This window comes from Bison bison, unplaced genomic scaffold (assembly GCF_000754665.1).
Source record: "Bison bison bison isolate TAMUID 2011002044 unplaced genomic scaffold, Bison_UMD1.0 scf7180017864471, whole genome shotgun sequence".
Classification (NCBI taxonomy): Eukaryota; Metazoa; Chordata; class Mammalia; order Artiodactyla; family Bovidae; genus Bison; species Bison bison.
Window position 1 is genome coordinate 13542373 of NW_011495032.1, and position 9452 is coordinate 13551824.

Sequence of the window (9452 nt, forward strand, 5' to 3'; positions counted from 1 at the left end):
TGATTTTGGAGCCCCCCAAAATAAAGTCTGACACTGTTTCCACTGTTTCCCCATCTATTTCCCATGAAGTGATGGGACCAGATGCCATGATCTTCGTTTTCTGAATGTTGAGCTTTAAGCCAACTTTTTCACTCTCCTCTTTCACCTTCATCAAGAGGCTTAGCATGTGCTAATGCAGTGACAGTTTCCAAACTATAATTTAAGAGGGCCTCAGAGGCAGCAATTTGACTTTGAGTGGTGGGCTATAAGCTGTTTCTGCGTAGCATTTTACTTATTTATAAAATATCAATTGTGCAGATAAAAAAAAAAAGATGGGCTTGATGCATATTAAAAGATAAAGACTCCACCTCTCCCCTTGTGCTACTATCAAGCAGGAACCATGAAATAGGTCTCGCCTATTTGGAGACCTGAAAGAAGGCAACTGTGGCCAGAGCATAAACCTCAGTGGGAGGCTGGCTGAAGATGTAGCTATAATTTCAGTTCAGTTCAGTTCAGTCCAGCCGCTCAGTCGTGTCCAACTCTTTGCGACCCCTTGAATCACAGCACACCAGGCCTCCCTGTCCATCACCAACTCCCGGAGTTCACTCAAACGCATGTCCATCGAGTCAGTGATGCCATCCAGCCATCTCATCCTCTGTCATCCCCTTCTCCTCCTGCCCCCAATCCCTCCCGGTATCAGAGTCTTTTCCAATGAGTCAACTCTTCGCATGAGGTGGCCAAAGTACTGGAGTTTCAGCTTTAGCATCAGTCCTTCCAAAGAAGACCCAGGACTGATCTTTAGGATGGACTGGTTGGATCTCCTTGCAGTCCAAGGGACTCTCAAGAGTCTTCTCCAACACCACAGTTCAAAAGCATCAATTCTTCGGTGCTCAGCTTTCTTCACAGTCCAACTCTCACATCCATACCTGACCACTGGAAAAACCATAGCCTTGTCTAGATGGACTTTTGTTGGCAAAGTAATGTCTCTGCTTTTGAATATGCTGTCCAGGTTCGTCATAACTTTCCTTCCAAGGAGTAAGCATCTTTTAATTTCATGACTGAAATCACCATCTGCAGTGATTTTGGAGCCCCCCAAAATAAAGTCTGACACTGTTTCCACTGTTTCCCCATCTATTTCCCATGAAGTGATGGGACTAGATGCCATGTTGAGCTTTCTGAATGTTTTTCTGAATGTTGAGCTTTAAGCCAACTTTTTCACTCTCCTCTTTCACTCTCATCAAGAGGCTTCTTAGTTCCTCTTCACTTTCTGCCATAAGGGTGGTGTCATCTGCATATCTGAGATTATTGATATTTCTCTGGGCAATCTTGATTCCAGCTTGTGCTTCTTCCAGCCCAGCATTTCTCATGATGTACTCTGCATATAAGTTAAATAAGCAGGGTGACCATATACAGCCTTGACATACTCCTTTTCCTATTTGGTACCAGTCTGTTGTTCTGTGTCCAGTTCTAACTGTTGCTTCCTTGGAGGCCTTGTAGTGAAGATTGCAATTTTTTAAAAATTTTATCCTGAGTGTAATGGGAAGACATTAAGGGTTTTAAGCTGCAGAATCACATGTTCTGATTTATAGCTTAAGGAGAGCACTCTAGCTTCTGGATAGAAATGAATTGCAAGGGACAAGGAGCTAACATCTGTTGAATTTCTGTGTGGGCCTGTCCCTGAACAATACACATGCATTACTCACTTAATTTCCTCAACAGCCCCACAAAGTGAATATTATTATATTCAAGTTACAAGTAAGGGAACTAAGGCCCTCTGAGGTTATATAAACTGCCTGGCATAGCACAGGGAGAAGCAAAGAAATGAGTGCAATTTGTTTTATTATTGTGCAGTTAATGCATGGGGCCTATTTACAGCCAATAAAATCTCAATTATTGTTTTGTCATAAAATTCTGTGGGTAGTTGATAGTCAAATCCAGAATGCAGTGATCATGGAAAAGTTAATATCAATACATGTTATTTTTTTCAGTAAGGGTATTCCTGACCCTAGCTATTCATCTGAGAGAGAGTGGATTGAAGCTATTATAGGATTTTGCTCTTTAAACCTCTCTTATCATGGGCAAATGTGCAAAAGACCTCTTTTCACTGTTTTGATCTTTTTGTCAGGTTGTTTTCCAGGAAGTGGTTGCTAGGAGTGAAAAGTTTTATTATTTAGAGATAAGTGGAGCCTAGATATCCCAGCACCTTAAAAAAAAAAAAAAAAACACCCTACAGTAATTGACTTGAAAAATATTTTTGTGACACCATTTGTACCAGTCCACCTGCTTTCTGTTTACTTGTGGTTATCTCCTTTCGCTAATGATTCTCTGAAAGCACACACTAAGGTTTGCACCAAAATACTGTCCTGGAGGCTGTTGGAGGCATCTGTAGGGCTCTTTAGAGCCAATAGCTGCCTCTAATGACAGTGAGCACATGCATGCTGAGTGACTACAAGCCCCCTTAGTGTGAATGTCAGATGGCTACACAGTACACGAATTGCCCTTGAATATAGTTGCCTTTACATTCTCATAATGTCTACCACTGCGGGGGAAACCATTGAGATTGAAGTTGTACCAACCAGGTTACAGAGACACTGTTCCACATATTGGGACAATTTTCCACCCAGGCCTTGAGGTTCTTAGCTGTGTATCCCTTTTCCCCTTCCCACACCATTCCTTTAAAGATTTTTGATTATTAACCTAAATATGTATGAACCTTTTATTGCTCTTTCAAAACTGCCATATGCTAGATTCCTTTTATTGCTCTTTCAAAACTGCCATATGCTAGACTCCTTATATAACTTTTGTCTGGTCACTGGACTTTAAACATTCTTTAACCTTGTTTGACGCTTAATAATATGTCACGTGCAATTCCCATAATATCTGTTGGTGAAAAAAAAATAGATAAGGGATTTCGTCAGTAAGTGATCAATAATCTCCAGATAAAAGCCACAACTGCTAGTAACCAGTGCTTAGAATCACAGTTTGGATTCAGGTGGTACATTTGAGGTCACTTAGGCTAAGCTTCTGGGGCTTCCCAGTTGGCTTAGTGCGTAAAGAACCCACCTGCAAGGCAGAAGATGCAGGAGATGCCTGTTCTATCCCTGGGCTGGGAAGATCCCCTGGAGGAGGGCATGGCAACCCACTTTAGCATTCTTGCCTGAATAATGGACAGAGGAAACTGGCAGGCTATAGTCCATGGGGGTCGCAAAAAGTTGGACACTACTGAAGCAACTGAGCATCCACCACCCAGGCTAAGCTTCCACTTCATAGATGAGGGAACTGAGGCACTGACAGATCAAGGGACTTCCTAGGTCAGCCAGTGAGACAGGCAATGGCCAAGATGGAGCTAAATTCTGGTTGCCTCTTAGTTCAGAAAGCCTTTAGAGAATCTTATACATTACTAAACTTTTTAATAAACAATATGTGAAATAGAGTATTTCCTGCCATATAAGTAAACAAGGATGTCACAGCCATCAACTATTTCAATCTTCCAAACATGAATTTCTGAGCCCAGAGAACACCCAGGAAAAACAATGCCTGCTAACCGGCAGCCATCGAGCTCCTGGCACTCTCTGCTTGAGCACTGAGCTCAGGGGAATGTGGAAAGATGCAAGATAATAGCGTCAGAGAGCTGAGAGGGATATGAAAGGAATGATTTCAGTAAGCCCAGACTCTTGCATCTTCCCATATATAGAAAAGCGCTAAATTCCTTAACTTGAGATATGTGGTTTTCCTTAATTAGAAATAATTTTCTGATATTCAGACTACCTGTCCCTTGTTGCAAACTTCTATATAACCTGACTTCTCCCCCTGCCTCCTCGGAACAGTTCTCTCAGGGGCACCTGAGATGCTGTCTCCTGGGCTTGAAGTCCTAAAACTTCTCACCAAATAAAATATAACTCTCAACTTCTAGGTTGAGACTATTTTTTAAGTCAATAAACCACAAATTTAGTCTTCAAAGTTGGAAATTTTATTTATTGAATTTCTTACTGCACAAGGACTATTCCTTTCAATATTTGGGCAGATCCTAGCAGGTGAAAACACTTGAGGAATTTCATTTGGGCTATGTCACAAACTATTTGGGAAAAGCAACAATTATGAAGGAGACTAAGTTTATCTCCGGAGTTGTCGTTTTTACTTCCCATCCTCTTCCTTTGGTTTTCCTCTTTTTCTGTTGTCTTAAGATGTGTATCCCAACCTATTCACTGCCCCTTGGCCTTACATACTGACAATCTAGGATACCCCTTCACATCTAGACCTTTTCTGAACTCATTTTCTCCTCTGCTTACATAAACTTATCTATAAGATATATATACTATCCTCTTAGCTCCCTTCTTTCAGGTAGTATGTTACAAAGCTCAAGTGCAAATGAACACAAACGTCCTCCTGTTTTTGTCTATCAAGAGGTAACAAGTTCTAACTATTTCAGTTACTATCTTGGATTAAGACATTTTTCTAGAAACTCTTGCTAAAATAGAATCAGTTTTAGCTGGGAAGTAAAATCCATGAAGACAGTACTGTGTGAAGGCCTACAGTTGTGCTAGAATTAAGACAAGCCTGTCCTCCAAAATTGTAAGCATTGTCCTTTGTACCATTCCTCTTGCAGTAGAAATGTAATAGTGTTCAGTCTTCAACATCAAATGAAGCTAATATATACCAAGGCTGCAGATGCCTCTAGTTACTTTTTTCTTTATCTGAAACACTAATTGGAGTAGGTCATTTATTTTGTAACTGTGAGATTAAGATGGATTATGAAGACATCTTTTTCTTGATTCAAATTATATATATCAACTTCAGAGTTAGTTGTGGAAATAAGAACAGCTAGTGAAAAGTGGAATTTAATTGAAAAAGCATAAAATATGTTTATGTGAATTTATTGATTCAAATATTTTGTGCACACACTTTTAGGTAAATGGTCATTTTATAGGCTGACTTTTATATATGCTGCCAATAGGACTGGCTTCCCTATGAGCCAATGCATTTTCTCTCCTATTTTCCTCTCATATTAGATGAACCCATTAGGATAGCACAGCCCCCAAAGCACGGAAGCTTAAAGTGACTGTTTCTCTGAACTCAGACACAGATAGCAGCCACAAGCTTTGAGCGTTTACAGAATGTCATAGGACTAGAGAGAGTAAAAGATTATGCATTGGCTTTTTAAGCTTCTAATCACATTTTTCCCAACCAGAGCAAGTTTCACTGACTCATCTAACTTCTAGGGAACAGTGACATGCAATCCTACTCAGGAGGAGACTGGAAATATTTAGAGATTGTTACCACAACAGATTGCTCTGAAGCTACCATTCAACTTCTCTCTTTTCTATTCTTGACAGAATGCCCTCGTTAACCTCATATATCTGGTAAATAGCACCTACTTTCTAGAATATTCCATAATCTCTTTGAAAGAATTTATTTTATATTATCATTACCCATTGAATATATATATGTAAACAATATTCACAGCATCCAGAATACGATATTTTAATTAAGAGTTCATATATATGTATTTTGTCTACCTCCTTAAACCAAAAGACTATGTCTTATTCATCTCTGCAATCTTAGCTCCCATCATGATCGTTGGCACAGGTAGACATGTTGCAGGGAAAAGTCAATTCTAATTCCATGTTGGAACTGTTTCTTTGATTTGCTTTCCATTGCTTTTGTTATCATAATCACACATAATGATCTGCTCAGAGAATCCTGCCCTTCTGCCTGGCTGTTAAAACCAAAGTGCCTTTGTTCAGAATGATGTCCACATGTAGATGGCAGGAAGGAAGAAATTAACACATCCCCCTGCATGAGGCTTAACATTCTAGGAGATATTTGCAAGAATAATGGCCTTTATACTTTGTTTCCTCATCTCACCCCATCTCTGATCTATAAAAGAACCTGGCATCCAGGCCCAATAAGATGGTTATTTTGAGACATTAGTCTGCCTTCCTTTCAGTCAGCTGGCTCTGAATAAAGTTGTATTTCTTGCCGCAATACCTTGTCTCTGATTCTTTGGCCTGTCATATGGCAAGGAGAGTGAGCTTGGACTCAATAGCAGTCATTAAAACACAGGGTGTTTATAAAGTCCTTTTGCAGTTTGAATTTTTATTAAACATCCTCCTTTTTGTGAAGTATAGTAGAGGAGGAATTTACTTGAGATTCAAATAAAATTTTGATTTTTTACTTGTCCTAATATATTTAATTTTCCAATTAATAAAATCTTGTGTTACAGTAAGCAGCCTCAATTATGTTACTGAAAATGATATTATGCAAAAATGATAGTGGTATGTTAAAAGCTAAAAAATTTAAATCATCCTGTCCATTTGGGAGAGATGCACATGAATAATTAGAGTAATAGAACAAATGAAGATATTAACAAAGAAGTCCTGATACAGAATGAAAGAAGTCCTGATACAGAATGAAAGAAGCCCTTAACTCTTCCCAGAAAGTTCAAGGAAGGCTTTTCAGAGGAGACAATATTTGAGCTGAGTTCTTTAGGAAACAGATGGTATATCCAGATGGGAATGGTCAGGGGCAACAGCAAGGGTAAAAGCCATAGAGTTATGAAATGTGTGATATTTTTAAAAATATTGAACAGATTATTTCATGTTTCTGTGTCAGTTTTCTCACCTGCAAAATGAGACTGTATGTACCTGAGACTGTAGGTACTATATGTACCTGCACATCTCAAATGGCTATTATAAGGGTAAAAGGCTATTATGTGAGAAATTGGAGAGCACCCATGAAGATATAAGATGGAGACCTTGAAGGGTCAGTGGAATTGTGATGGATAGAAAAAGGGGCTTAGGACATATAAGGTGCTAAGAATGGTGTAAGGAAAGTGGGGGATCCAAGGAGGAAAGTTGGTTAAGCAAAGAAAACTGATCATTTTGGCAAGAATAAATAACAAGTTAAGGTTCAAAAACAACCAATCAGAAACAGGTAGAGATGTCTAGTTTAGCAAAAAGGAGATGGTCGGATGGCATCACCAAATCAATGGACAGGAGTTGGACCAATCTCCAGGAGATGGTGAAGGACAGGGGAGCCTGGCATGTTGCAGTCCATGGAGTCGCAAAGAAGTGGACACAACTGAGCGACTGAGTAACAACAAAAAAAGTTGGTTGTCAATATGGCTCAATATTCTTTCTTGGGCTAGAAGAGAAGCAAATCTAGAGTTACAGAAGTGACTCAGGATCCACACTGAAGTTTGGGGCAGACTCCTTAATGTTTACTATGTCTCCAACTCCATCACTTTATTTTAAATCATGCAAGAATATCATATATGACCCCCAAACAATTGAGGGAGTCATAGAAAATGTAAATATGTTAAAGCATAGATATATAATTTAGTGGGGTTAAAAAATGAGAGAGACAGAGGATTAATAAATTGTACTGGGGGCAAAGAGATAAACACAGAGAAAGAATCTTTGTATCAGTTAGGTTGTCTTAATGGATACCAGATCCAAAATGTTTTAAATAGTAAAGAAAGGTATCATATGTAACAAAAAAGGGACTGCATCAGAGTTGGTAAGTCAGCATCCTATGAACATCATGGAGATTCCAGATTCTGTCTCTCTACTCAGTTGGCCTTGACGTGCTGGGTTTGGCTTAAGGCTGTCTCCTCTTCTGGTAGTAAGATAGCTGCAGCAGTTTCAAGGGAAATGGGATTTCCATGGGTGGCTAGGACTAATGGTCTGGAGTAGAATCTATGCCAGGAATAAACCTCAAAGAATGCTATATTGCTATCACCATCTGATTGTTCTGAGCAGAGTTGGAAACGTTATGGGCCATGATCCAAATTATTTTTGTAGATGTTTTGTTTGACTAACACAATGTTAAGAAAAGCTGAATGAGATGCATTTTAAAGTCAGATGATTTATTTAAAAAAAAATCATATTTCTAAGAATCCGAAGTTTTATCTAAATGTGCCTGCATTCCACTTAGCTAAAATTGGCTCAGGTGGATTAGCTACTGCCCCTTTATACAGAGCATTTCAGTTCCAACTTACTGGGCTAAATCATATCCTAATATAGCCTGGTCTGTTTTATTCAAGTTACCTACTGAGCCTCTCATTGGGGAAATTACTCTTAAAGATTTTTAAGAGTCATGTGATGTTTTTGCTCCAGGGAACAGGTCTCATGTAGGTACTTGTTCAATGATTCAAAAGAAATGAGGGCAAGGGCCTCATCTTGCTAGACCTGTTATCTTATTAACTTATAATTTCTGTAGCCATTTAACAATAATTTAACAATTAATTTAACAATTAATTTCTGACCCCAACAGGAATGTTACAAACATAAAGAACTTCTTTAATTTCAAAAGAAAAAAAATGTTTTTATTCATATTGTATTAAAGAACTACCTTCATATTTATGTTTGATATGGTCAAAAACCAAATAATTTTTTCTATCAGTTTTTCAGTTAAATGTTAGTGATTTATACCTTTTGTAAAGCCTTTTTTGTTGGATACATATCTGAAATATATTTACAAGGTAGCTATGTTGTTTTACTGGACTAGCCCGGTGGCTCAGCTAAAGAAACCATCTGCCAATGCAGAAGACACAAGAGACATTGGTTCAATCCCTGAGTTGGGAAGATCCCCTGGAGAAGGAAATGACCAACCCACTACAGTATTCTTGCCTGGAAAATTCCAAGGACAGAGGATCCTGGTGGGCTACAGTCCATGGGGTTGCAAAGAGTCAGACACGGTGCAGCATGTGCATGTGTGCATGTGCACACACACTTTCTTTTTTTTTTTTACTAGTTGTTTCACTCAGCATTGGTTAGGCAAAATTTAAAAGGGTTTAAAAGAAAACATTAAAAATTGAATATTAGTTTGGAATATTTTCTACACTTAATATTTTTAGAGAAAAATATTGGCTTTCAACATTACAACAAAGTGCCATTTCTTTAATTGTGAAATATTTCAACCACAGAGAAAAAGAAAGAGAATATAACAAACACTTGTATATCAACTACCCAAGTACCATAGTTGCTTCAGATTTTTTTAAATTATTTTTTAAAAAATTCAGTCATTGCAGATACAGCTGAAGCTCTTTGTACATTTCTTCAATCCCATTCCTCATGATATATACACAAAGATAATAACCCCTGAACTGAATTTGATGTTTATCATTCCTATGCACATTTGAAACTTTAAAAATCACATATGTATACATCTGCAAATAATATATTGTTGAGGGGTGGTCCTAAGATGGCAGAGGAATAGGATGGGGAGACCACTTTCTCTCCCACAAATTCATCAAAAGAACACTTAAACGCTGAGTAAATTCCACAAAACAACTTCTGAATGCCGGCAGAGGACATCAGGCACCCAGAAAAGCAACCCAAGTCATCAAAAGGAGGTAGAAAAAAATATAAAAGACAAAAGAGGGAGGGACAGAGTTCCATCCTGGGAAGGGAGTCTTAAAAAGAGAGAAGTTTCCAAACACCAGGAAACCTTCTCACTGCCGAATCTGTGCC